Here is a 25364-nt window from a genome sequence, read left to right as displayed (position 1 = left end):
GAGTCTGTGGGTCTCTGTGCTGAGTCTGTGGGTCTCAGTGCTGAGTCTGTGGGTCTCAGTGCTGAGTCTGTGGGTCTCAGTGCTGAGTCTGTGGGTCTCTGTGCTGAGTCTATGGGTCTCAGTGCTGAGTCTGTGGGTCTCAGTGCTGAGTCTGTGGGTCTCAGTGCTGAGTCTATGGGTCACGGTGCTGAGTCTGTGGGTCTCAGTGCTGAGTCTGTGGGTCTCAGTGCTGAGTCTATGGGTCTCAGTGCTGAGTCTATGAGTCTGTGGGTCTCATTGCTGAGTCTATGAGTCTGTGGGTCTCAGTGCTGAGTCTATGAGTCTGTGGGTCTCAGTGCTGAGTCTATGAGTCTGTGGGTCTCAGTGCTGAGTCTATGAGTCTGTGGGTCTCAGTGTTGAGTCTATGAGTCTGTGGGTCTCAGTGCTGAGTCTATGAGTCTTTGGGTCTCAGTGTTGAGTCTATGACTCTGTGAGTCTGTGGGTCTCAGTGCTGAGTCTATGAGTCTGTGGGTCTCAGTGCTTAGTCTGTGGTCTCAGTGCTGAGTCTGTGGTCTCAGTGCTGAGTCTATGAGTCTGTGGGTCTCAGTGCTGAGTCTATGAGTCAGTGGGTCTCAGTGCTTAGTCTGTGGTCTCAATGCTGAGTCTGTGGTCTCAGTGCTGAGTCTATGAGTCTGTGGGTCTCAGTGCTGAGTCTATGAGTCTGTGGGTCTCAGTGCTGAGTCTATGGGTCTCAGTGCTGAGTCTGTGGGTGGCAGTGCTGAGTCTGTGGGTCTCAGTGCTGAGTCTGTGGGTCTCAGTGTTGAGTCTATGAGTCTGTGGGTCTCAGTGCTGAGTCTGTGGGTCTCAGTGCTGAGTTTGTGGGTCTCAGTGCTGAGTCTGTGAGTCTCAGTGTTGAGTCTATGAGTCTGTGGGTCTCAGTGCTGAGTCTATGGGTGACAGTGCTGAGTCTATGAGTCTCAGTGCTGAGTCTGTGGGTCTCAGTGCTGAGTCTATGGGTCTCAGCGCTGAGTCTATGGGTAGCAGTGTTGAGACTGTGGGTCTCAGTGCTGAGTCTGTGGGTCTCAGTGCTGAGTCTGTGGGTCTCAGTGCTGAGTCTGTGGGTCTCAGTGCTGAGTCTGTGGGTCTCAGTGCTGAGTCTGTGGGTCTCAGTGCTGAGTCTATGGGTCTCAGTGCTGAGTCTGTGGGTCTCAGTCCTGAGTCTGTGGGTCTCTGCGTTGAGTCTATGGGTGGCAGTGTTGAGTCTATGGGTGGCAGTGCTGAGTCTATGGGTGGCAGTGCTGAGTCTGTGGGTCAGAGTACTGAGTCTGTGGGTCTCAGTGCTGAGTCTGTGGGTCTCAGTGCTGAGTCTGTGGGTGGCAGTGCTGAGTCTGTGGGTCTCAGTGTTGAGTCTATGGGTCTCAGTGCTGAGTCTGTGGGTCTCAGTGCTGAGTCTGTGGGTCTCAGTGCTGAGTCTGTGGGTCTCAGTGCTGAGTCTGTGGGTCTCAGTGCTGAGTCTGTGGGTCTCAGTGCTGAGTCTGTGGGTCTCAGCGCTGAGTCTATGGGTGGCAGTGCTGAGTCTGTAGGTCTCAGTGCTGAGTCTGTGGGTCTCAGTGCTGAGTCTGTGGGTCTCAGTGCTGAGTCTGTGGGTCTCAGTGCTGAGTCTATGAGTCTCAGCGCTGAGTCTGTGGGTCTCAGTGCTGAGTCTGTGGGTCTCTGTGCTGAGTCTATGGGTCTCAGTGCTGAGTCTGTGGGTAGCAGTGCTGAGTCTGTGGGTCTCAGTGCTGAGTCTATGGGTCTCAGTGCTGAGTCTATGGGTCTCAGTGCTGAGTCTATGGGTCTCAGTGCTGAGTCTATGGGTCTCAGTGCTGAGTCTATGGGTCTCAGTGCTGAGTCTATGGGTCTCAGTGCTGAGTCTGTGGGTCTCAGTGCTGAGTCTGTGGGTCTCAGGGCTGAGTCTATGAGTAGCAGTGCTGAGTCTGTGGGTGGCAGTCCTGAGTCTATGGGTCTCAGTGCTGAGTCTGTGGGTGGTAGTGCTGAGTCTATGGGTCTCAGTGCTGAGTCTGTGGGTCTCAGTGTTGAGTCTGTGGGTCTCAGTGTTGAGTCTGTGGGTCTCAGTGCTGAGTCTGTGGGTCACAGTGCTGAGTCTCTGGGTCTCAATGCTGAGTCTGTGGGTCTCAGCGCTGAGTCTATGGGTGGCAGTGCTGAGTGTGTGGGTCTCTGTGCTGAGTCTATGGGTCTCAGTGTTGAGTATATGGGTCTCAGTACTGAGTCTATGGGTGGCAGTGCTGAGTCTATGGGTAGCAGTGCCGTGTCTATGGGTCTCAGTGTTGAGTCTGTGGGTCTCAGTGCTGAGTCTGTAGGTCTCTGTGTTGAGTCTATGGATAGCAGTGCTGAGTCTGTGGGTCTCAAAGCTGAGTCTGTGGGTCTCAGTTCTGAGTCTGTGGGTCTCAGTGCTGAGTCTGTGGGTCTCGGTGCTGAGTCTGTGGGTCTCAATGCTGAGTCTGTGGGTCTTAGTGTTGAGTCTGTGGTCTCAGTGCTGAGTCTATGAGTCTATGGGTCTCAGTGCTGAGTCTATGTGTCTCAGTGTTGAGTCTATGGGTCTCAGTGCTGAGTCTGTGGGTCTCTGTGCTGAGTCTGTGGGTCTCAGTGCTGAGTCTATGGGTCTCAGTGCTGAGTCTGTGGGTCTCAGTCCTGAGTCTGTGGGTCTCAGTGTTGAGTCTATGGGTGGCAGTGCTGAGTCTATGGGTGGCAGTGCTGAGTCTGTGGGTCAGAGTACTGAGTCTGTGGGTCTCAGTGCTGAGTCTGTGGGTCTCAGTGCTGAGTCTGTGGGTCTCAGTGCTGAGTCTGTGGGTCTCAGTGCTGAGTCTGTGGGTAGCAGTGCTGAGTCTGTGGGTCTCAGTGCTGAGTCTGTGGGTAGCAGTGCTGAGTCTGTGGGTGGCAGTGCTGAGTCTATGAGTCTCAGTGCTGAGTCTATGGGTCTCAATGCTGAGTCTGTGGGTGGCAGTGCTGAGTCTGTGGGTCTCAGTGCTGAGTGTGTGGGTCTCAGTGCTGAGTCTATGGGTGACAGTGCTGAGTCTGTGGGTCTCAGTGCTGAGTCTATGGGTGACAGTGCTGAGTCTATGAGTCTCAGTGCTGAGTCTATGGGTGACAGTGCTGAGTCTATGAGTCTCAGTGCTGAGTCTGTGGGTCTCAGTGCTGAGTCTATGGGTCTCAGCTCTGAGTCTATGGGTAGCAGTGTTGAGACTGTGGGTCTCAGTGCTGAGTCTGTGGGTCTCAGTGCTGAGTCTGTGGGTCTCAGTGCTGAGTCTGTGGGTCTCAGTGCTGAGTCTGTGGGTCTCAGTGCTGAGTCTGTGGGTCTCAGTGCTGAGTCTATGGGTCTCAGTGCTGAGTCTGTGGGTCTCAGTCCTGAGTCTGTGGGTCTCTGCGTTGAGTCTATGGGTGGCAGTGTTGAGTCTATGGGTGGCAGTGCTGAGTCTATGGGTGGCAGTGCTGAGTCTGTGGGTCAGAGTACTGAGTCTGTGGGTCTCAGTGCTGAGTCTGTGGGTCTCAGTGCTGAGTCTGTGGGTGGCAGTGCTGAGTCTGTGGGTCTCAGTGTTGAGTCTATGGGTCTCAGTGCTGAGTCTGTGGGTCTCAGTGCTGAGTCTGTGGGTCTCAGTGCTGAGTCTGTGGGTCTCAGTGCTGAGTCTGTGGGTCTCAGTGCTGAGTCTGTGGGTCTCAGTGCTGAGTCTGTGGGTCTCAGCGCTGAGTCTATGGGTGGCAGTGCTGAGTCTGTAGGTCTCAGTGCTGAGTCTGTGGGTCTCAGTGCTGAGTCTGTGGGTCTCAGTGCTGAGTCTGTGGGTCTCAGTGCTGAGTCTATGAGTCTCAGCGCTGAGTCTGTGGGTCTCAGTGCTGAGTCTGTGGGTCTCAGTGCTGAGTCTGTGGGTCTCAGCGCTGCGTCTGTGGGTCTCAGTGCTGAGTCTATGGGTCTCAGTGCTGAGTCTGTGGGTCTCTGTGCTGAGTCTGTGGGTCTCAGTGCTGAGTCTGTGGGTCTCAGTGCTGAGTCTGTCGATCTAAGCGTTGAGTCTGTGGGTCTCTGCGTTGAGTCTATGGGTGGCAGTGTTGAGTCTATGAGTCTCAGTGCTGAGTCTGTGGGTCTCAGTGCTGAGTCTATGGGTCTCAGCGCTGAGTCTATGGGTAGCAGTGTTGAGACTGTGGGTCTCAGTGCTGAGTCTGTGGGTCTCAGTGCTGAGTCTGTGGGTCTCAGTGCTGAGTCTGTGGGTCTCAGTGCTGAGTCTGTGGGTCTCAGTGCTGAGTCTGTGGGTCTCAGTGCTGAGTCTATGGGTCTCAGTGCTGAGTCTGTGGGTCTCAGTCCTGAGTCTGTGGGTCTCTGCGTTGAGTCTATGGGTGGCAGTGTTGAGTCTATGGGTGGCAGTGCTGAGTCTATGGGTGGCAGTGCTGAGTCTGTGGGTCAGAGTACTGAGTCTGTGGGTCTCAGTGCTGAGTCTGTGGGTGGCAGTGCTGAGTCTGTGGGTCTCAGTGTTGAGTCTATGGGTCTCAGTGCTGAGTCTGTGGGTCTCAGTGCTGAGTCTGTGGGTCTCAGTGCTGAGTCTGTGGGTCTCAGTGCTGAGTCTGTGGGTCTCAGTGCTGAGTCTGTGGGTCTCAGTGCTGAGTCTGTGGGTCTCAGCGCTGAGTCTATGGGTGGCAGTGCTGAGTCTGTAGGTCTCAGTGCTGAGTCTGTGGGAAGCAGTGCTGAGTCTGTCGATCTAAGCGTTGAGTCTGTGGGTCTCTGCGTTGAGTCTATGGGTGGCAGTGTTGAGTCTAGGGGTGACAGTGGTGAGTCTATGGGTGGCAGTGCTGAGTCTATGGGTGGCAGTGCTGAGTCTGTGGGTCTAAGTGCTGAGTCTGTGGGTCTCAATGCTGAGTCTGTGGGTCTCAGTGCTAAGTCTGTGGGTCTCAGTGCTGAGTCTGTGGGTCTCTGTGCTGAGTCTGTGGGTCTCAGTGCTGAGTCTGTGGGTCTCAGTGCTGAGTCTGTGGGTCTCAGTGCTGAGTCTGTGGGTCTCTGTGCTGAGTCTATGGGTCTCAGTGCTGAGTCTGTAGGTCTCAGTGCTGAGTCTGTGGGTCTCAGTGCTGAGTCTATGGGTCACGGTGCTGAGTCTGTGGGTCTCAGTGCTGAGTCTGTGGGTCTCAGTGCTGAGTCTATGGGTCTCAGTGCTGAGTCTATGAGTCTGTGGGTCTCATTGCTGAGTCTATGAGTCTGTGGGTCTCAGTGCTGAGTCTATGAGTCTGTGGGTCTCAGTGCTGAGTCTATGAGTCTGTGGGTCTCAGTGCTGAGTCTATGAGTCTGTGGGTCTCAGTGTTGAGTCTATGAGTCTGTGGGTCTCAGTGCTGAGTCTATGAGTCTTTGGGTCTCAGTGTTGAGTCTATGACTCTGTGAGTCTGTGGGTCTCAGTGCTGAGTCTATGAGTCTGTGGGTCTCAGTGCTTAGTCTGTTGTCTCAGTGCTGAGTCTGTGGTCTCAGCGCTGAGTCTATGAGTCTGTGGGTCTCAGTGCTGAGTCTATGAGTCAGTGGGTATCAGTGCTTAGTCTGTGGTCTCAGTGCTGAGTCTGTGGTCTCAGTGCTGAGTCTATGAGTCTGTGGGTCTCAGTGCTGAGTCTATGAGTCTGTGGGTCTCAGTGCTGAGTCTGTGGGTGGCAGTGCTGAGTCTGTGGGTCTCAGTGCTGAGTCTGTGGGTCTCAGTGTTGAGTCTATGAGTCTGTGGGTCTCAGTGCTGAGTCTATGGGTGACAGTGCTGAGTCTATGAGTCTCAGTGCTGAGTCTGTGGGTCTCAGTGCTGAGTCTATGGGTCTCAGCGCTGAGTCTATGGGTAGCAGTGTTGAGACTGTGGGTCTCAGTGCTGAGTCTGTGGGTCTCAGTGCTGAGTCTGTGGGTCTCAGTGCTGAGTCTGTGGGTCTCAGTGCTGAGTCTGTGGGTCTCAGTGCTGAGTCTGTGGGTCTCAGTGCTGAGTCTATGGGTCTCAGTGCTGAGTCTGTGGGTCTCAGTCCTGAGTCTGTGGGTCTCTGCGTTGAGTCTATGGGTGGCAGTGTTGAGTCTATGGGTGGCAGTGCTGAGTCTATGGGTGGCAGTGCTGAGTCTGTGGGTCAGAGTACTGAGTCTGTGGGTCTCAGTGCTGAGTCTGTGGGTCTCAGTGCTGAGTCTGTGGGTGGCAGTGCTGAGTCTGTGGGTCTCAGTGTTGAGTCTATGGGTCTCAGTGCTGAGTCTGTGGGTCTCAGTGCTGAGTCTGTGGGTCTCAGTGCTGAGTCTGTGGGTCTCAGTGCTGAGTCTGTGGGTCTCAGTGCTGAGTCTGTGGGTCTCAGTGCTGAGTCTGTGGGTCTCAGCGCTGAGTCTATGGGTGGCAGTGCTGAGTCTGTAGGTCTCAGTGCTGAGTCTGTGGGTCTCAGTGCTGAGTCTGTGGGTCTCAGTGCTGAGTCTGTGGGTCTCAGTGCTGAGTCTATGAGTCTCAGCGCTGAGTCTGTGGGTCTCAGTGCTGAGTCTGTGGGTCTCTGTGCTGAGTCTATGGGTCTCAGTGCTGAGTCTGTGGGTAGCAGTGCTGAGTCTGTGGGTCTCAGTGCTGAGTCTATGGGTCTCAGTGCTGAGTCTATGGGTCTCAGTGCTGAGTCTATGGGTCTCAGTGCTGAGTCTATGGGTCTCAGTGCTGAGTCTGTGGGTCTCAGTGCTGAGTCTGTGGGTCTCAGGGCTGAGTCTATGAGTAGCAGTGCTGAGTCTGTGGGTCTCAGTGCTGAGTCTGTGGGTGGCAGTGCTGAGTCTATGGGTCTCAGTGCTGAGTCTGTGGGTCTCAGTGCTGAGTCTGTGGGTCTCAGTGCTGAGTCTGTGGGTCTCAGTGCTGAGTCTGTGGGTAGCAGTGCTGAGTCTGTGGGTCTCAGTGCTGAGTCTGTGGGTAGCAGTGCTGAGTCTGTGGGTGGCAGTGCTGAGTCTATGAGTCTCAGTGCTGAGTCTATGGGTCTCAATGCTGAGTCTGTGGGTGGCAGTGCTGAGTCTGTGGGTCTCAGTGCTGAGTGTGTGGGTCTCAGTGCTGAGTCTATGGGTGACAGTGCTGAGTCTGTGGGTCTCAGTGCTGAGTCTATGGGTGACAGTGCTGAGTCTATGAGTCTCAGTGCTGAGTCTATGGGTGACAGTGCTGAGTCTATGAGTCTCAGTGCTGAGTCTGTGGGTCTCAGTGCTGAGTCTATGGGTCTCAGCGCTGAGTCTATGGGTAGCAGTGTTGAGACTGTGGGTCTCAGTGCTGAGTCTGTGGGTCTCAGTGCTGAGTCTGTGGGTCTCAGTGCTGAGTCTGTGGGTCTCAGTGCTGAGTCTGTGGGTCTCAGTGCTGAGTCTGTGGGTCTCAGTGCTGAGTCTATGGGTCTCAGTGCTGAGTCTGTGGGTCTCAGTGCTGAGTCTGTGGGTCTCAGTGCTGAGTCTGTGGGTCTCAGCGCTGCGTCTGTGGGTCTCAGTGCTGAGTCTATGGGTCTCAGTGCTGAGTCTGTGGGTCTCTGTGCTGAGTCTGTGGGTCTCAGTGCTGAGTCTGTGGGTCTCAGTGCTGAGTCTGTCGATCTAAGCGTTGAGTCTGTGGGTCTCTGTGCTGAGTCTGTGGGTCTCAGTGCTGAGTCTGTGGGTCTCAGTGCTGAGTCTGTGGGTCTCAGTGCTGAGTCTGTGGGTCTCAGTGCTGAGTCTGTGGGTCTCAGTGCTGAGTCTGTGGGTCTCAGCGCTGAGTCTATGGGTGGCAGTGCTGAGTCTGTAGGTCTCAGTGCTGAGTCTGTGGGAAGCAGTGCTGAGTCTGTCGATCTAAGCGTTGAGTCTGTGGGTCTCTGCGTTGAGTCTATGGGTGGCAGTGTTGAGTCTAGGGGTGACAGTGGTGAGTCTATGGGTGGCAGTGCTGAGTCTATGGGTGGCAGTGCTGAGTCTGTGGGTCTAAGTGCTGAGTCTGTGGGTCTCAATGCTGAGTCTGTGGGTCTCAGTGCTAAGTCTGTGGGTCTCAGTGCTGAGTCTGTGGGTCTCTGTGCTGAGTCTGTGGGTCTCAGTGCTGAGTCTGTGGGTCTCAGTGCTGAGTCTGTGGGTCTCAGTGCTGAGTCTGTGGGTCTCTGTGCTGAGTCTATGGGTCTCAGTGCTGAGTCTGTAGGTCTCAGTGCTGAGTCTGTGGGTCTCAGTGCTGAGTCTATGGGTCACGGTGCTGAGTCTGTGGGTCTCAGTGCTGAGTCTGTGGGTCTCAGTGCTGAGTCTATGGGTCTCAGTGCTGAGTCTATGAGTCTGTGGGTCTCATTGCTGAGTCTATGAGTCTGTGGGTCTCAGTGCTGAGTCTATGAGTCTGTGGGTCTCAGTGCTGAGTCTATGAGTCTGTGGGTCTCAGTGCTGAGTCTATGAGTCTGTGGGTCTCAGTGTTGAGTCTATGAGTCTGTGGGTCTCAGTGCTGAGTCTATGAGTCTTTGGGTCTCAGTGTTGAGTCTATGACTCTGTGAGTCTGTGGGTCTCAGTGCTGAGTCTATGAGTCTGTGGGTCTCAGTGCTTAGTCTGTTGTCTCAGTGCTGAGTCTGTGGTCTCAGCGCTGAGTCTATGAGTCTGTGGGTCTGAGTGCTGAGTCTATGAGTCAGTGGGTCTCAGTGCTTAGTCTGTGGTCTCAGTGCTGAGTCTGTGGTCTCAGTGCTGAGTCTATGAGTCTGTGGGTCTCAGTGCTGAGTCTATGAGTCTGTGGGTCTCAGTGCTGAGTCTGTGGGTGGCAGTGCTGAGTCTGTGGGTCTCAGTGCTGAGTCTGTGGGTCTCAGTGTTGAGTCTATGAGTCTGTGGGTCTCAGTGCTGAGTCTATGGGTGACAGTGCTGAGTCTATGAGTCTCAGTGCTGAGTCTGTGGGTCTCAGTGCTGAGTCTATGGGTCTCAGCGCTGAGTCTATGGGTAGCAGTGTTGAGACTGTGGGTCTCAGTGCTGAGTCTGTGGGTCTCAGTGCTGAGTCTGTGGGTCTCAGTGCTGAGTCTGTGGGTCTCAGTGCTGAGTCTGTGGGTCTCAGTGCTGAGTCTGTGGGTCTCAGTGCTGAGTCTATGGGTCTCAGTGCTGAGTCTGTGGGTCTCAGTCCTGAGTCTGTGGGTCTCTGCGTTGAGTCTATGGGTGGCAGTGTTGAGTCTATGGGTGGCAGTGCTGAGTCTATGGGTGGCAGTGCTGAGTCTGTGGGTCAGAGTACTGAGTCTGTGGGTCTCAGTGCTGAGTCTGTGGGTCTCAGTGCTGAGTCTGTGGGTGGCAGTGCTGAGTCTGTGGGTCTCAGTGTTGAGTCTATGGGTCTCAGTGCTGAGTCTGTGGGTCTCAGTGCTGAGTCTGTGGGTCTCAGTGCTGAGTCTGTGGGTCTCAGTGCTGAGTCTGTGGGTCTCAGTGCTGAGTCTGTGGGTCTCAGTGCTGAGTCTGTGGGTCTCAGCGCTGAGTCTATGGGTGGCAGTGCTGAGTCTGTAGGTCTCAGTGCTGAGTCTGTGGGTCTCAGTGCTGAGTCTGTGGGTCTCAGTGCTGAGTCTGTGGGTCTCAGTGCTGAGTCTATGAGTCTCAGCGCTGAGTCTGTGGGTCTCAGTGCTGAGTCTGTGGGTCTCTGTGCTGAGTCTATGGGTCTCAGTGCTGAGTCTGTGGGTAGCAGTGCTGAGTCTGTGGGTCTCAGTGCTGAGTCTATGGGTCTCAGTGCTGAGTCTATGGGTCTCAGTGCTGAGTCTATGGGTCTCAGTGCTGAGTCTATGGGTCTCAGTGCTGAGTCTGTGGGTCTCAGTGCTGAGTCTGTGGGTCTCAGGGCTGAGTCTATGAGTAGCAGTGCTGAGTCTGTGGGTCTCAGTGCTGAGTCTGTGGGTGGCAGTGCTGAGTCTATGGGTCTCAGTGCTGAGTCTGTGGGTCTCAGTGCTGAGTCTGTGGGTCTCAGTGCTGAGTCTGTGGGTCTCAGTGCTGAGTCTGTGGGTAGCAGTGCTGAGTCTGTGGGTCTCAGTGCTGAGTCTGTGGGTAGCAGTGCTGAGTCTGTGGGTGGCAGTGCTGAGTCTATGAGTCTCAGTGCTGAGTCTATGGGTCTCAATGCTGAGTCTGTGGGTGGCAGTGCTGAGTCTGTGGGTCTCAGTGCTGAGTGTGTGGGTCTCAGTGCTGAGTCTATGGGTGACAGTGCTGAGTCTGTGGGTCTCAGTGCTGAGTCTATGGGTGACAGTGCTGAGTCTATGAGTCTCAGTGCTGAGTCTATGGGTGACAGTGCTGAGTCTATGAGTCTCAGTGCTGAGTCTGTGGGTCTCAGTGCTGAGTCTATGGGTCTCAGCGCTGAGTCTATGGGTAGCAGTGTTGAGACTGTGGGTCTCAGTGCTGAGTCTGTGGGTCTCAGTGCTGAGTCTGTGGGTCTCAGTGCTGAGTCTGTGGGTCTCAGTGCTGAGTCTGTGGGTCTCAGTGCTGAGTCTGTGGGTCTCAGTGCTGAGTCTATGGGTCTCAGTGCTGAGTCTGTGGGTCTCAGTGCTGAGTCTGTGGGTCTCAGTGCTGAGTCTGTGGGTCTCAGCGCTGCGTCTGTGGGTCTCAGTGCTGAGTCTATGGGTCTCAGTGCTGAGTCTGTGGGTCTCTGTGCTGAGTCTGTGGGTCTCAGTGCTGAGTCTGTGGGTCTCAGTGCTGAGTCTGTCGATCTAAGCGTTGAGTCTGTGGGTCTCTGTGCTGAGTCTGTGGGTCTCAGTGCTGAGTCTGTGGGTCTCAGTGCTGAGTCTGTGGGTCTCAGTGCTGAGTCTGTGGGTCTCTGTGCTGAGTCTATGGGTCTCAGTGCTGAGTCTGTGGGTCTCAGTGCTGAGTCTGTGGGTCTCAGTGCTGAGTCTATGGGTCACGGTGCTGAGTCTGTGGGTCTCAGTGCTGAGTCTGTGGGTCTCAGTGCTGAGTCTATGGGTCTCAGTGCTGAGTCTATGAGTCTGTGGGTCTCATTGCTGAGTCTATGAGTCTGTGGGTCTCAGTGCTGAGTCTATGAGTCTGTGGGTCTCAGTGCTGAGTCTATGAGTCTGTGGGTCTCAGTGCTGAGTCTATGAGTCTGTGGGTCTCAGTGTTGAGTCTATGAGTCTGTGGGTCTCAGTGCTGAGTCTATGAGTCTTTGGGTCTCAGTGTTGAGTCTATGACTCTGTGAGTCTGTGGGTCTCAGTGCTGAGTCTATGAGTCTGTGGGTCTCAGTGCTTAGTCTGTGGTCTCAGTGCTGAGTCTGTGGTCTCAGTGCTGAGTCTATGAGTCTGTGGGTCTCAGTGCTGAGTCTATGAGTCAGTGGGTCTCAGTGCTTAGTCTGTGGTCTCAGTGCTGAGTCTGTGGTCTCAGTGCTGAGTCTATGAGTCTGTGGGTCTCAGTGCTGAGTCTATGAGTCTGTGGGTCTCAGTGCTGAGTCTATGGGTCTCAGTGCTGAGTCTGTGGGTGGCAGTGCTGAGTCTGTGGGTCTCAGTGCTGAGTCTGTGGGTCTCAGTGTTGAGTCTATGAGTCTGTGGGTCTCAGTGCTGAGTCTGTGGGTCTCAGTGCTGAGTTTGTGGGTCTCAGTGCTGAGTCTGTGAGTCTCAGTGTTGAGTCTATGAGTCTGTGGGTCTCAGTGCTGAGTCTATGGGTGACAGTGCTGAGTCTATGAGTCTCAGTGCTGAGTCTGTGGGTCTCAGTGCTGAGTCTATGGGTCTCAGCGCTGAGTCTATGGGTAGCAGTGTTGAGACTGTGGGTCTCAGTGCTGAGTCTGTGGGTCTCAGTGCTGAGTCTGTGGGTCTCAGTGCTGAGTCTGTGGGTCTCAGTGCTGAGTCTGTGGGTCTCAGTGCTGAGTCTGTGGGTCTCAGTGCTGAGTCTATGGGTCTCAGTGCTGAGTCTGTGGGTCTCAGTCCTGAGTCTGTGGGTCTCTGCGTTGAGTCTATGGGTGGCAGTGTTGAGTCTATGGGTGGCAGTGCTGAGTCTATGGGTGGCAGTGCTGAGTCTGTGGGTCAGAGTACTGAGTCTGTGGGTCTCAGTGCTGAGTCTGTGGGTCTCAGTGCTGAGTCTGTGGGTGGCAGTGCTGAGTCTGTGGGTCTCTGTGCTGAGTCTATGGGTCTCAGTGCTGAGTCTGTGGGTAGCAGTGCTGAGTCTGTGGGTCTCAGTGCTGAGTCTATGGGTCTCAGTGCTGAGTCTATGGGTCTCAGTGCTGAGTCTATGGGTCTCAGTGCTGAGTCTATGGGTCTCAGTGCTGAGTCTATGGGTCTCAGTGCTGAGTCTATGGGTCTCAGTGCTGAGTCTGTGGGTCTCAGTGCTGAGTCTGTGGGTCTCAGGGCTGAGTCTATGAGTAGCAGTGCTGAGTCTGTGGGTCTCAGTGCTGAGTCTGTGGGTGGCAGTGCTGAGTCTATGGGCCTCAGTGCTGAGTCTGTGGGTCTCAGTGCTGAGTCTGTGGGTCTCAGCGCTGAGTCTATGAGTAGCAGTGCTGAGTCTGTGGGTCTCAGTCCTGAGTCTGTGGGTCTCTGCGTTGAGTCTATGGGTGGCAGTGTTGAGTCTATGGGTGGCAGTGCTGAGTCTATGGGTGGCAGTGCTGAGTCTGTGGGTCAGAGTACTGAGTCTGTGGGTCTCAGTGCTGAGTCTGTGGGTCTCAGTGCTGAGTCTGTGGGTGGCAGTGCTGAGTCTGTGGGTCTCAGTGTTGAGTCTATGGGTCTCAGTGCTGAGTCTGTGGGTCTCAGTGCTGAGTCTGTGGGTCTCAGTGCTGAGTCTGTGGGTCTCAGTGCTGAGTCTGTGGGTCTCAGTGCTGAGTCTGTGGGAAGCAGTGCTGAGTCTGTGGGTCTCAGCGCTGCGTCTGTGGGTCTCAGTGCTGAGTCTATGGGTCTCAGTGCTGAGTCTGTGGGTCTCTGTGCTGAGTCTGTGGGTCTCAGTGCTGAGTCTGTGGGTCTCAGTGCTGAGTCTGTCGATCTAAGCGTTGAGTCTGTGGGTCTCTGCGTTGAGTCTATGGGTGGCAGTGTTGAGTCTAGGGGTGACAGTGGTGAGTCTATGGGTGGCAGTGCTGAGTCTATGGGTGGCAGTGCTGAGTCTGTGGGTCTAAGTGCTGAGTCTGTGGGTCTCAATGCTGAGTCTGTGGGTCTCAGTGCTAAGTCTGTGGGTCTCAGTGCTGAGTCTGTGGGTCTCTGTGCTGAGTCTGTGGGTCTCAGTGCTGAGTCTGTGGGTCTCAGTGCTGAGTCTGTGGGTCTCAGTGCTGAGTCTGTGGGTCTCTGTGCTGAGTCTATGGGTCTCAGTGCTGAGTCTGTGGGTCTCAGTGCTGAGTCTGTGGGTCTCAGTGCTGAGTCTATGGGTCACGGTGCTGAGTCTGTGGGTCTCAGTGCTGAGTCTGTGGGTCTCAGTGCTGAGTCTATGGGTCTCAGTGCTGAGTCTATGAGTCTGTGGGTCTCATTGCTGAGTCTATGAGTCTGTGGGTCTCAGTGCTGAGTCTATGAGTCTGTGGGTCTCAGTGCTGAGTCTATGAGTCTGTGGGTCTCAGTGCTGAGTCTATGAGTCTGTGGGTCTCAGTGTTGAGTCTATGAGTCTGTGGGTCTCAGTGCTGAGTCTATGAGTCTTTGGGTCTCAGTGTTGAGTCTATGACTCTGTGAGTCTGTGGGTCTCAGTGCTGAGTCTATGAGTCTGTGGGTCTCAGTGCTTAGTCTGTGGTCTCAGTGCTGAGTCTGTGGTCTCAGTGCTGAGTCTATGAGTCTGTGGGTCTCAGTGCTGAGTCTATGAGTCAGTGGGTCTCAGTGCTTAGTCTGTGGTCTCAGTGCTGAGTCTGTGGTCTCAGTGCTGAGTCTATGAGTCTGTGGGTCTCAGTGCTGAGTCTATGAGTCTGTGGGTCTCAGTGCTGAGTCTATGGGTCTCAGTGCTGAGTCTGTGGGTGGCAGTGCTGAGTCTGTGGGTCTCAGTGCTGAGTCTGTGGGTCTCAGTGTTGAGTCTATGAGTCTGTGGGTCTCAGTGCTGAGTCTGTGGGTCTCAGTGCTGAGTTTGTGGGTCTCAGTGCTGAGTCTGTGAGTCTCAGTGTTGAGTCTATGAGTCTGTGGGTCTCAGTGCTGAGTCTATGGGTGACAGTGCTGAGTCTATGAGTCTCAGTGCTGAGTCTGTGGGTCTCAGTGCTGAGTCTATGGGTCTCAGCGCTGAGTCTATGGGTAGCAGTGTTGAGACTGTGGGTCTCAGTGCTGAGTCTGTGGGTCTCAGTGCTGAGTCTGTGGGTCTCAGTGCTGAGTCTGTGGGTCTCAGTGCTGAGTCTGTGGGTCTCAGTGCTGAGTCTATGGGTCTCAGTGCTGAGTCTGTGGGTCTCAGTCCTGAGTCTGTGGGTCTCTGCGTTGAGTCTATGGGTGGCAGTGTTGAGTCTATGGGTGGCAGTGCTGAGTCTATGGGTGGCAGTGCTGAGTCTGTGGGTCAGAGTACTGAGTCTGTGGGTCTCAGTGCTGAGTCTGTGGGTCTCAGTGCTGAGTCTGTGGGTGGCAGTGCTGAGTCTGTGGGTCTCAGTGTTGAGTCTATGGGTCTCAGTGCTGAGTCTGTGGGTCTCAGTGCTGAGTCTGTGGGTCTCAGTGCTGAGTCTGTGGGTCTCAGTGCTGAGTCTGTGGGTCTCAGTGCTGAGTCTGTGGGTCTCAGTGCTGAGTCTGTGGGTCTCAGCGCTGAGTCTATGGGTGGCAGTGCTGAGTCTGTAGGTCTCAGTGCTGAGTCTGTGGGTCTCAGTGCTGAGTCTGTGGGTCTCAGTGCTGAGTCTGTGGGTCTCAGTGCTGAGTCTATGAGTCTCAGCGCTGAGTCTGTGGGTCTCAGTGCTGAGTCTGTGGGTCTCTGTGCTGAGTCTATGGGTCTCAGTGCTGAGTCTGTGGGTAGCAGTGCTGAGTCTGTGGGTCTCAGTGCTGAGTCTATGGGTCTCAGTGCTGAGTCTATGGGTCTCAGTGCTGAGTCTATGGGTCTCAGTGCTGAGTCTATGGGTCTCAGTGCTGAGTCTATGGGTCTCAGTGCTGAGTCTATGGGTCTCAGTGCTGAGTCTGTGGGTCTCAGTGCTGAGTCTGTGGGTCTCAGGGCTGAGTCTATGAGTAGCAGTGCTGAGTCTGTGGGTCTCAGTGCTGAGTCTGTGGGTGGCAGTGCTGAGTCTATGGGTCTCAGTGCTGAGTCTGTGGGTCTCAGTGCTGAGTCTGTGGGTCTCAGCGCTGAGTCTATGAGTAGCAGTGCTGAGTCTGTGGGTCTCAGTGCTGAGTCTGTGGGTCTCAGTGCTGAGTCTGTGGGTCTCAGCGCTGAGTCTGTGGGTCTCAGTGCTGAGTCTGTGGGTCTCAGTGCTGAGTCTGTGGGTCTCAGTGCTGAGTCTGTGGGTCTCAGTGCTGAGACTGTGGGTCTCAGCGCTGAGTCTGTGGGTGTCAGTCCTGATTCTGTGGGTCTCAGTGCTGAGTCTGAGGGTAGCAGTGCTGAGTCTATAGGTCTCAGTGGTGAGTCTATGCGTGGCAGTGCTGAGTCTGTGGGTCACAGTGCTGAGTCTGTGGGTAGCAGTGCTGAGTCTATGGGTCTCAGTGCTGAGTCTGTGGGTCTCAGTGCTGAGTCTGTGGGTCTCAGCGCTGAGTCTGTGGGTCTCAGTGCTGAGTCTGTGGGTGGTAGTGCTGAGACTATAGGTCTCAGTGCTGAGTCTGTGGGTCACAGTGCTGAGTCTGTGGGTAGCAGTGCTGAGTCTATAGGTCTCAGTGCTGAGTCTGTGGGTCTCAGTGCTGAGTCTATGGGTCTCAGTGCTGAGTCTATGGGTCTCAGTGCTGAGTCTGTGGGTCTCAGTGCTGAGTCTGTGGGTCTCTGTGCTGAGTCTGTGGGTCTCAGCGCTGAGTCTGTGGGTGGCAGTGCTGAGTCTGTGGGTCTCAGTGCTGAGTCTGTGGGTCTCAGCGTTGAGTCTGTGGGTCTCAGTGCTGAGTCTGTGGGTCTCAGTGCTGAGTCTGTGGGTCACAGTGCTGAGTCTGTGGGTCTCAGCGTTGAGTCTGTGGGTCTCAGTGCTGAGTCTGTGGGTCTCAGTGCTGAGTCTGTGGGTCTCAGTGCTGAGTCTGTGGGTCTCAGTGCTGAGTCTGTGGGTCAGAGTTCTGAGTCTGTGGGTCTCAATGCTGAGTCTGTGGGTATCACAGCTGAGTCTGTGGGTCTCAGTGCTGAGTCTATGGGCCTCAGTGCTGAGTCTGTGGGTCTCAGTGTTGAGTCTGTGGGTCTCAGCGCTGAGTCTATGGGTCTCAGTTCTGAGTCTGAGGGTAGCAGTGCTGAGTCTATAGGTCTCAGTGGTGAGTCTATGCGTGGCAGTGCTGAGTCTGTGGGTCACAGTGCTGAGTCTGTGCGTCTCAGTGCTGAGTCTATGGGTCTCAGTGCTGAGTCTGAGGGTCTCAGTGCTGAGTCTGTGGGTCTCAGTGCTGAGTCTGTGGGTCTCAGTGCTGAGTCTGTGGGTCTCAGTTCTGAGTCTGTGGGTCTCAGTGCTGAGTCTGTGGGTCTCAGTGCTGAGTCTGTGGGTCTCAGTGCTGAGTCTATGGGTCTCAATGCTGAGTCTGTGGGTCTCAGTGCTGAGTCTATGGGTCTCAGTGCTGAGTCTGTGGGTCTCAGTGCTGAGTCTGTGGGTCTCAGTGCTGAGTCTATGGGTCTCAGTGCTGAGTCTGTGGGTCTCAGTGCTGAGTCTGTGGGTGGCAGTGCTGAGCCTATGCGTCTGTGGGTCTCAGTTTTGAGTCTGTGGGTCTCAGTGTTGAGTCTATGAGTCTGTGGGTCTGTGGGTCTCAGTGCTGAGTCTGTGGGTCTCAGTGCTGAGTCTGTGGGTCTCAGTGCTGAGTTTATGAGTCTGTGGGTCTCAGTGTTGAGTCTGTGGGTCTCAGTGTTGAGTCTATGAGTCTGTGAGTCTGTGGGTCTCAGTGCTGAGTCTGTGGGTCTCAGTGCTGAGTCTGTGGCTCTCAGTGCTGAGTCTGTGGGTCTCAGTGTTGAGTCTATGAGTCTGTGAGTCTGTGGGTCTCAGTGCTGAGTCTGTGGGTCTCAGTGCTGAGTCTGTGGCTCTCAGTGCTGAGTCTGTGGGTCTCAGTGTTGAGTCTATGAGTCCGTGAGTCTGTGGGTCTCAGTGCTGAGTCTATGAGTCTCAAGACTGAGTCTGTGGCTCTCAGTGCTGAGTCTGTGGGTCTCAGTGCTGAGTCTGTGGGTCTTAGTGCTGAGTCTGTGGGTCTCAGTGCTGAGTCTGTGGGTCTCAGTGCTGAGTCTGTGGCTCTCAGTGCTGAGTCTATGGGTCTCAGTGCTGAGTCTATGGGTCTCAATGCTGAGTCTGTGGGTGTCAGTGCTGAGTCTGTGGGTAGCAGTGCTGAGTCTGTGGGTCACAGTGCTGAGTCTATGGGTCTCAATGCTGAGTCTGTGGGTCTCAGTGCTGAGTCTATGGGTCTCAGTTCTGAGTCTGTGGGTAGCAGTGCTGAGTCTATGGGTCTCAGTGCTGAGTCTATGGGTCTCAGTGCTGAGTCTGTGGGTAGCAGTGCTGAGTCTGTGGGTAGCAGTGCTGAGTCTGTGGGTCTCAGTCCTGAATCTGTGGGTCTCAGTGCTGAGTCTGTGGGTCTCAGTGCTGAGTCTATGAGTCTGTGGTCTCAGTGCTGAGTCTGTGGGTCCCGGCGCTGAGTCTGTGGGTAGCAGTGCTGAGTCTGTGGGTCTCAGAGCTGAGTCTGTGGGTCTCAGTGCTGAGTCTATGGGTCTCAGTGCTGAGTCTGTGGGTCTCAGTGCTGAGTCTATGGGTCTCAGTGCTGAGTCCATGGGTCTCAGTGCTGAGTCTATGGGTCACAGTTCTGAGTCTGTGGGTCTCAGTGCTGAGTCTATGGGTCTCAGTGATGAGTCTATGGGTCGCAGTGCTGAGTCTATGGGTCTCAGTGCTGAGTCTGTGGGTGGCAGTGCTGAGTCTGTGGGTCTCAGTGCTGAGTCTGTGGGTCTCAGTGCTGAGTCTGTGGGTCTCTGGGCTGAGTCTATGAGTAGCAGTCCTGATTCTGTAGGTCTCAGTGCTGAGTCTGAGGGTAGCAGTGCTGAGTCTATAGGTCTCAGTGGTGAGTCTATGCGTGGCAGTGCTGAGTCTGTGGGTCACAGTGCTGAGTCTGTGGGTAGCAGTGCTGAGTCTATGGGCCTCAGTGCTGAGTCTGTGGGTCTCAGTGCTGAGTCTGTGGGTCTCAATGCTGAGTCTGTGGGTCTCAGTGCTGAGTCTATGGGTCTCAGTGCTGAGTCTGTGGGTCTCAGTGCTGAGTCTGTGGGTCTCAGTGCTGAGTCTATGGGTCTCAGTGCTGAGTCTGTGGGTCTCAGTGCTGAGTCTGTGGGTGGCAGTGCTGAGCCTATGCGTCTGTGGGTCTCAGTTTTGAGTCTGTGGGTCTCAGTGTTGAGTCTATGAGTCTGTGGGTCTGTGGGTCTCAGTGCTGAGTCTGTGGGTCTCAGTGCTGAGTCTGTGGGTCTCAGTGCTGAGTTTATGAGTCTGTGGGTCTCAGTGTTGAGTCTGTGGGTCTCAGTGTTGAGTCTATGAGTCTGTGAGTCTGTGGGTCTCAGTGCTGAGTCTATGGGTCTCAGTGCTGAGTCTATGGGTCTCAGTGCTGAGTCTATGGGTCTCAGTGCTGAGTCTGTGGGTAGCAGTGCTGAGTCTGTGGGTCTCAGTGCTGAGTCTATGGGTCTCAGTGCTGAGTCTATGGGTCTCAGTGCTGAGTCTATGGGTCTCAGTGCTGAGTCTATGGGTCTCAGTGCTGAGTCTATGGGTCTCAGTGCTGAGTCTATGGGTCTCAGTGCTGAGTCTATGGGTCTCAGTGCTGAGTCTATGGGTCTCAGTGCTGAGTCTATGGGTCTCAGTGCTGAGTCTGTGGGTCTCAGTGCTGAGTCTGTGGGTCTCAGGGCTGAGTCTATGAGTAGCAGTGCTGAGTCTATGGGTCTCAGTGCTGAGTCTGTGGGTCTCTGGGCTGAGTCTATGAGTAGCAGTGCTGAGTCTGTGGGTCTCAGCGCTGAGTCTGTGGGTCTCAGTGCTGAGTCTATGGGTGACAGTGCTGAGTCTATGAGTCTCAGTGCTGAGTCTGTGGGTCTCAGTGCTGAGTCTATGGGTCTCAGCGCTGAGTCTATGGGTAGCAGTGTTGAGACTGTGGGTCTCAGTGCTGAGTCTGTGGGTCTCAGTGCTGAGTCTGTGGGTCTCAGTGCTGAGTCTGTGGGTCTCAGTGCTGAGTCTGTGGGTCTCAGTGCTGAGTCTGTGGGTCTCAGTGCTGAGTCTATGGGTCTCAGTGCTGAGTCTGTGGGTCTCAGTCCTGAGTCTGTGGGTCTCTGCGTTGAGTCTATGGGTGGCAGTGTTGAGTCTATGGGTGGCAGTGCTGAGTCTATGGGTGGCAGTGCTGAGTCTGTGGGTCAGAGTACTGAGTCTGTGGGTCTCAGTGCTGAGTCTGTGGGTCTCAGTGCTGAGTCTGTGGGTGGCAGTGCTGAGTCTGTGGGTCTCAGTGTTGAGTCTATGGGTCTCAGTGCTGAGTCTGTGGGTCTCAGTGCTGAGTCTGTGGGTCTCAGTGCTGAGTCTGTGGGTCTCAGCGCTGAGTCTGTGGGTCTCAGTGCTGAGTCTGTGGGTCTCTGTGCTGAGTCTATGGGTCTCAGTGCTGAGTCTGTGGGTAGCAGTGCTGAGTCTGTGGGTCTCAGTGCTGAGTCTATGGGTCTCAGTGCTGAGTCTATGGGTCTCAGTGCTGAGTCTATGGGTCTCAGTGCTGAGTCTATGGGTCTCAGTGCTGAGTCTATGGGTCTCAGTGCTGAGTCTATGGGTCTCAGTGCTGAGTCTGTGGGTCTCAGTGCTGAGTCTGTGGGTCTCAGGGCTGAGTCTATGAGTAGCAGTGCTGAGTCTGTGGGTCTCAGTGCTGAGTCTGTGGGTGGCAGTGCTGAGTCTATGGGTCTCAGTGCTGAGTCTGTGGGTCTCAGTGCTGAGTCTGTGGGTCTCAGCGCTGAGTCTATGAGTAGCAGTGCTGAGTCTGTGGGTCTCAGTCCTGAGTCTGTGGGTCTCTGCGTTGAGTCTATGGGTGGCAGTGTTGAGTCTATGGGTGGCAGTGCTGAGTCTATGGGTGGCAGTGCTGAGTCTGTGGGTCAGAGTACTGAGTCTGTGGGTCTCAGTGCTGAGTCTGTGGGTCTCAGTGCTGAGTCTGTGGGTGGCAGTGCTGAGTCTGTGGGTCTCAGTGTTGAGTCTATGGGTCTCAGTGCTGAGTCTGTGGGTCTCAGTGCTGAGTCTGTGGGTCTCAGTGCTGAGTCTGTGGGTCTCAGTGCTGAGTCTGTGGGTCTCAGTGCTGAGTCTATGAGTCTCAGCGCTGAGTCTGTGGGTCTCAGTGCTGAGTCTGTGGGTCTCAGTGCTGAGTCTGTGGGTCTCAGCGCTGCGTCTGTGGGTCTCAGTGCTGAGTCTATGGGTCTCAGTGCTGAGTCTGTGGGTCTCTGTGCTGAGTCTGTGGGTCTCAGTGCTGAGTCTGTGGGTCTCAGTGCTGAGTCTGTCGATCTAAGCGTTGAGTCTGTGGGTCTCTGCGTTGAGTCTATGGGTGGCAGTGTTGAGTCTATGAGTCTCAGTGCTGAGTCTGTGGGTCTCAGTGCTGAGTCTATGGGTCTCAGCGCTGAGTCTATGGGTAGCAGTGTTGAGACTGTGGGTCTCAGTGCTGAGTCTGTGGGTCTCAGTGCTGAGTCTGTGGGTCTCAGTGCTGAGTCTGTGGGTCTCAGTGCTGAGTCTGTGGGTCTCAGTGCTGAGTCTGTGGGTCTCAGTGCTGAGTCTATGGGTCTCAGTGCTGAGTCTGTGGGTCTCAGTCCTGAGTCTGTGGGTCTCTGCGTTGAGTCTATGGGTGGCAGTGTTGAGTCTATGGGTGGCAGTGCTGAGTCTATGGGTGGCAGTGCTGAGTCTGTGGGTCAGAGTACTGAGTCTGTGGGTCTCAGTGCTGAGTCTGTGGGTGGCAGTGCTGAGTCTGTGGGTCTCAGTGTTGAGTCTATGGGTCTCAGTGCTGAGTCTGTGGGTCTCAGTGCTGAGTCTGTGGGTCTCAGTGCTGAGTCTGTGGGTCTCAGTGCTGAGTCTGTGGGTCTCAGTGCTGAGTCTGTGGGTCTCAGTGCTGAGTCTGTGGGTCTCAGCGCTGAGTCTATGGGTGGCAGTGCTGAGTCTGTAGGTCTCAGTGCTGAGTCTGTGGGAAGCAGTGCTGAGTCTGTGGGTCTCAGCGCTGCGTCTGTGGGTCTCAGTGCTGAGTCTATGGGTCTCAGTGCTGAGTCTGTGGGTCTCTGTGCTGAGTCTGTGGGTCTCAGTGCTGAGTCTGTGGGTCTCAGTGCTGAGTCTGTCGATCTAAGCGTTGAGTCTGTGGGTCTCTGCGTTGAGTCTATGGGTGGCAGTGTTGAGTCTAGGGGTGACAGTGGTGAGTCTATGGGTGGCAGTGCTGAGTCTATGGGTGGCAGTGCTGAGTCTGTGGGTCTAAGTGCTGAGTCTGTGGGTCTCAATGCTGAGTCTGTGGGTCTCAGTGCTAAGTCTGTGGGTCTCAGTGCTGAGTCTGTGGGTCTCTGTGCTGAGTCTGTGGGTCTCAGTGCTGAGTCTGTGGGTCTCAGTGCTGAGTCTGTGGGTCTCAGTGCTGAGTCTGTGGGTCTCTGTGCTGAGTCTATGGGTCTCAGTGCTGAGTCTGTGGGTCTCAGTGCTGAGTCTGTGGGTCTCAGTGCTGAGTCTATGGGTCACGGTGCTGAGTCTGTGGGTCTCAGTGCTGAGTCTGTGGGTCTCAGTGCTGAGTCTATGGGTCTCAGTGCTGAGTCTATGAGTCTGTGGGTCTCATTGCTGAGTCTATGAGTCTGTGGGTCTCAGTGCTGAGTCTATGAGTCTGTGGGTCTCAGTGCTGAGTCTATGAGTCTGTGGGTCTCAGTGCTGAGTCTATGAGTCTGTGGGTCTCAGTGTTGAGTCTATGAGTCTGTGGGTCTCAGTGCTGAGTCTATGAGTCTTTGGGTCTCAGTGTTGAGTCTATGACTCTGTGAGTCTGTGGGTCTCAGTGCTGAGTCTATGAGTCTGTGGGTCTCAGTGCTTAGTCTGTGGTCTCAGTGCTGAGTCTGTGGTCTCAGTGCTGAGTCTATGAGTCTGTGGGTCTCAGTGCTGAGTCTATGAGTCAGTGGGTCTCAGTGCTTAGTCTGTGGTCTCAGTGCTGAGTCTGTGGTCTCAGTGCTGAGTCTATGAGTCTGTGGGTCTCAGTGCTGAGTCTATGAGTCTGTGGGTCTCAGTGCTGAGTCTATGGGTCTCAGTGCTGAGTCTGTGGGTGGCAGTGCTGAGTCTGTGGGTCTCAGTGCTGAGTCTGTGGGTCTCAGTGTTGAGTCTATGAGTCTGTGGGTCTCAGTGCTGAGTCTGTGGGTCTCAGTGCTGAGTTTGTGGGTCTCAGTGCTGAGTCTGTGAGTCTCAGTGTTGAGTCTATGAGTCTGTGGGTCTCAGTGCTGAGTCTATGGGTGACAGTGCTGAGTCTATGAGTCTCAGTGCTGAGTCTGTGGGTCTCAGTGCTGAGTCTATGGGTCTCAGCGCTGAGTCTATGGGTAGCAGTGTTGAGACTGTGGGTCTCAGTGCTGAGTCTGTGGGTCTCAGTGCTGAGTCTGTGGGTCTCAGTGCTGAGTCTGTGGGTCTCAGTGCTGAGTCTGTGGGTCTCAGTGCTGAGTCTGTGGGTCTCAGTGCTGAGTCTATGGGTCTCAGTGCTGAGTCTGTGGGTCTCAGTCCTGAGTCTGTGGGTCTCTGCGTTGAGTCTATGGGTGGCAGTGTTGAGTCTATGGGTGGCAGTGCTGAGTCTATGGGTGGCAGTGCTGAGTCTGTGGGTCAGAGTACTGAGTCTGTGGGTCTCAGTGCTGAGTCTGTGGGTCTCAGTGCTGAGTCTGTGGGTGGCAGTGCTGAGTCTGTGGGTCTCAGTGTTGAGTCTATGGGTCTCAGTGCTGAGTCTGTGGGTCTCAGTGCTGAGTCTGTGGGTCTCAGTGCTGAGTCTGTGGGTCTCAGTGCTGAGTCTGTGGGTCTCAGTGCTGAGTCTGTGGGTCTCAGTGCTGAGTCTGTGGGTCTCAGCGCTGAGTCTATGGGTGGCAGTGCTGAGTCTGTAGGTCTCAGTGCTGAGTCTGTGGGTCTCAGTGCTGAGTCTGTGGGTCTCAGTGCTGAGTCTGTGGGTCTCAGTGCTGAGTCTATGAGTCTCAGCGCTGAGTCTGTGGGTCTCAGTGCTGAGTCTGTGGGTCTCTGTGCTGAGTCTATGGGTCTCAGTGCTGAGTCTGTGGGTAGCAGTGCTGAGTCTGTGGGTCTCAGTGCTGAGTCTATGGGTCTCAGTGCTGAGTCTATGGGTCTCAGTGCTGAGTCTATGGGTCTCAGTGCTGAGTCTATGGGTCTCAGTGCTGAGTCTATGGGTCTCAGTGCTGAGTCTATGGGTCTCAGTGCTGAGTCTGTGGGTCTCAGTGCTGAGTCTGTGGGTCTCAGGGCTGAGTCTATGAGTAGCAGTGCTGAGTCTGTGGGTCTCAGTGCTGAGTCTGTGGGTGGCAGTGCTGAGTCTATGGGTCTCAGTGCTGAGTCTGTGGGTCTCAGTGCTGAGTCTGTGGGTCTCAGCGCTGAGTCTATGAGTAGCAGTGCTGAGTCTGTGGGTCTCAGTGCTGAGTCTGTGGGTCTCAGTGCTGAGTCTGTGGGTCTCAGCGCTGAGTCTGTGGGTCTCAGTGCTGAGTCTGTGGGTCTCAGTGCTGAGTCTGTGGGTCTCAGTGCTGAGTCTGTGGGTCTCAGTGCTGAGACTGTGGGTCTCAGCGCTGAGTCTGTGGGTGTCAGTCCTGATTCTGTGGGTCTCAGTGCTGAGTCTGAGGGTAGCAGTGCTGAGTCTATAGGTCTCAGTGGTGAGTCTATGCGTGGCAGTGCTGAGTCTGTGGGTCACAGTGCTGAGTCTGTGGGTAGCAGTGCTGAGTCTATGGGTCTCAGTGCTGAGTCTGTGGGTCTCAGTGCTGAGTCTGTGGGTCTCAGCGCTGAGTCTGTGGGTCTCAGTGCTGAGTCTGTGGGTGGTAGTGCTGAGACTATAGGTCTCAGTGCTGAGTCTGTGGGTCACAGTGCTGAGTCTGTGGGTAGCAGTGCTGAGTCTATAGGTCTCAGTGCTGAGTCTGTGGGTCTCAGTGCTGAGTCTATGGGTCTCAGTGCTGAGTCTATGGGTCTCAGTGCTGAGTCTGTGGGTCTCAGTGCTGAGTCTGTGGGTCTCTGTGCTGAGTCTGTGGGTCTCAGCGCTGAGTCTGTGGGTGGCAGTGCTGAGTCTGTGGGTCTCAGTGCTGAGTCTGTGGGTCTCAGCGTTGAGTCTGTGGGTCTCAGTGCTGAGTCTGTGGGTCTCAGTGCTGAGTCTGTGGGTCACAGTGCTGAGTCTGTGGGTCTCAGCGTTGAGTCTGTGGGTCTCAGTGCTGAGTCTGTGGGTCTCAGTGCTGAGTCTGTGGGTCTCAGTGCTGAGTCTGTGGGTCTCAGTGCTGAGTCTGTGGGTCAGAGTTCTGAGTCTGTGGGTCTCAATGCTGAGTCTGTGGGTATCACAGCTGAGTCTGTGGGTCTCAGTGCTGAGTCTATGGGCCTCAGTGCTGAGTCTGTGGGTCTCAGTGTTGAGTCTGTGGGTCTCAGCGCTGAGTCTATGGGTCTCAGTTCTGAGTCTGAGGGTAGCAGTGCTGAGTCTATAGGTCTCAGTGGTGAGTCTATGCGTGGCAGTGCTGAGTCTGTGGGTCACAGTGCTGAGTCTGTGGGTCTCAGTGCTGAGTCTATGGGTCTCAGTGCTGAGTCTGAGGGTCTCAGTGCTGAGTCTGTGGGTCTCAGTGCTGAGTCTGTGGGTCTCAGTGCTGAGTCTGTGGGTCTCAGTTCTGAGTCTGTGGGTCTCAGTGCTGAGTCTGTGGGTCTCAGTGCTGAGTCTGTGGGTCTCAGTGCTGAGTCTATGGGTCTCAATGCTGAGTCTGTGGGTCTCAGTGCTGAGTCTATGGGTCTCAGTGCTGAGTCTGTGGGTCTCAGTGCTGAGTCTGTGGGTCTCAGTGCTGAGTCTATGGGTCTCAGTGCTGAGTCTGTGGGTCTCAGTGCTGAGTCTGTGGGTGGCAGTGCTGAGCCTATGCGTCTGTGGGTCTCAGTTTTGAGTCTGTGGGTCTCAGTGTTGAGTCTATGAGTCTGTGGGTCTGTGGGTCTCAGTGCTGAGTCTGTGGGTCTCAGTGCTGAGTCTGTGGGTCTCAGTGCTGAGTTTATGAGTCTGTGGGTCTCAGTGTTGAGTCTGTGGGTCTCAGTGTTGAGTCTATGAGTCTGTGAGTCTGTGGGTCTCAGTGCTGAGTCTGTGGGTCTCAGTGCTGAGTCTGTGGCTCTCAGTGCTGAGTCTGTGGGTCTCAGTGTTGAGTCTATGAGTCTGTGAGTCTGTGGGTCTCAGTGCTGAGTCTGTGGGTCTCAGTGCTGAGTCTGTGGCTCTCAGTGCTGAGTCTGTGGGTCTCAGTGTTGAGTCTATGAGTCCGTGAGTCTGTGGGTCTCAGTGCTGAGTCTATGAGT

At 54.9% G+C, this 25364-nt stretch overlaps 1 protein-coding gene across 1 annotated transcript in view; it reads right to left on the bottom strand.

The window, feature by feature from the left end:
- The window catches only part of LOC116937925 (uncharacterized), a 209181-nt gene that overhangs the window by 87439 nt on the left and 96378 nt on the right, over nt 1-25364 (bottom strand). The gene's annotated exons all lie outside the window — the stretch shown is intronic.

The sequence above is a fragment of the Petromyzon marinus genome, chromosome 73 (assembly GCF_048934315.1).
Source record: "Petromyzon marinus isolate PM22_M1 ecotype Great Lakes invasive population chromosome 73, UKy_Petmar_22M1.pri1.0, whole genome shotgun sequence".
NCBI classification, from domain to species: Eukaryota; Metazoa; Chordata; class Hyperoartia; order Petromyzontiformes; family Petromyzontidae; genus Petromyzon; species Petromyzon marinus.
The sequence above is the reverse complement of the archived record's forward strand: the minus strand, read 5'-3'. Positions and strand labels throughout refer to the sequence as shown.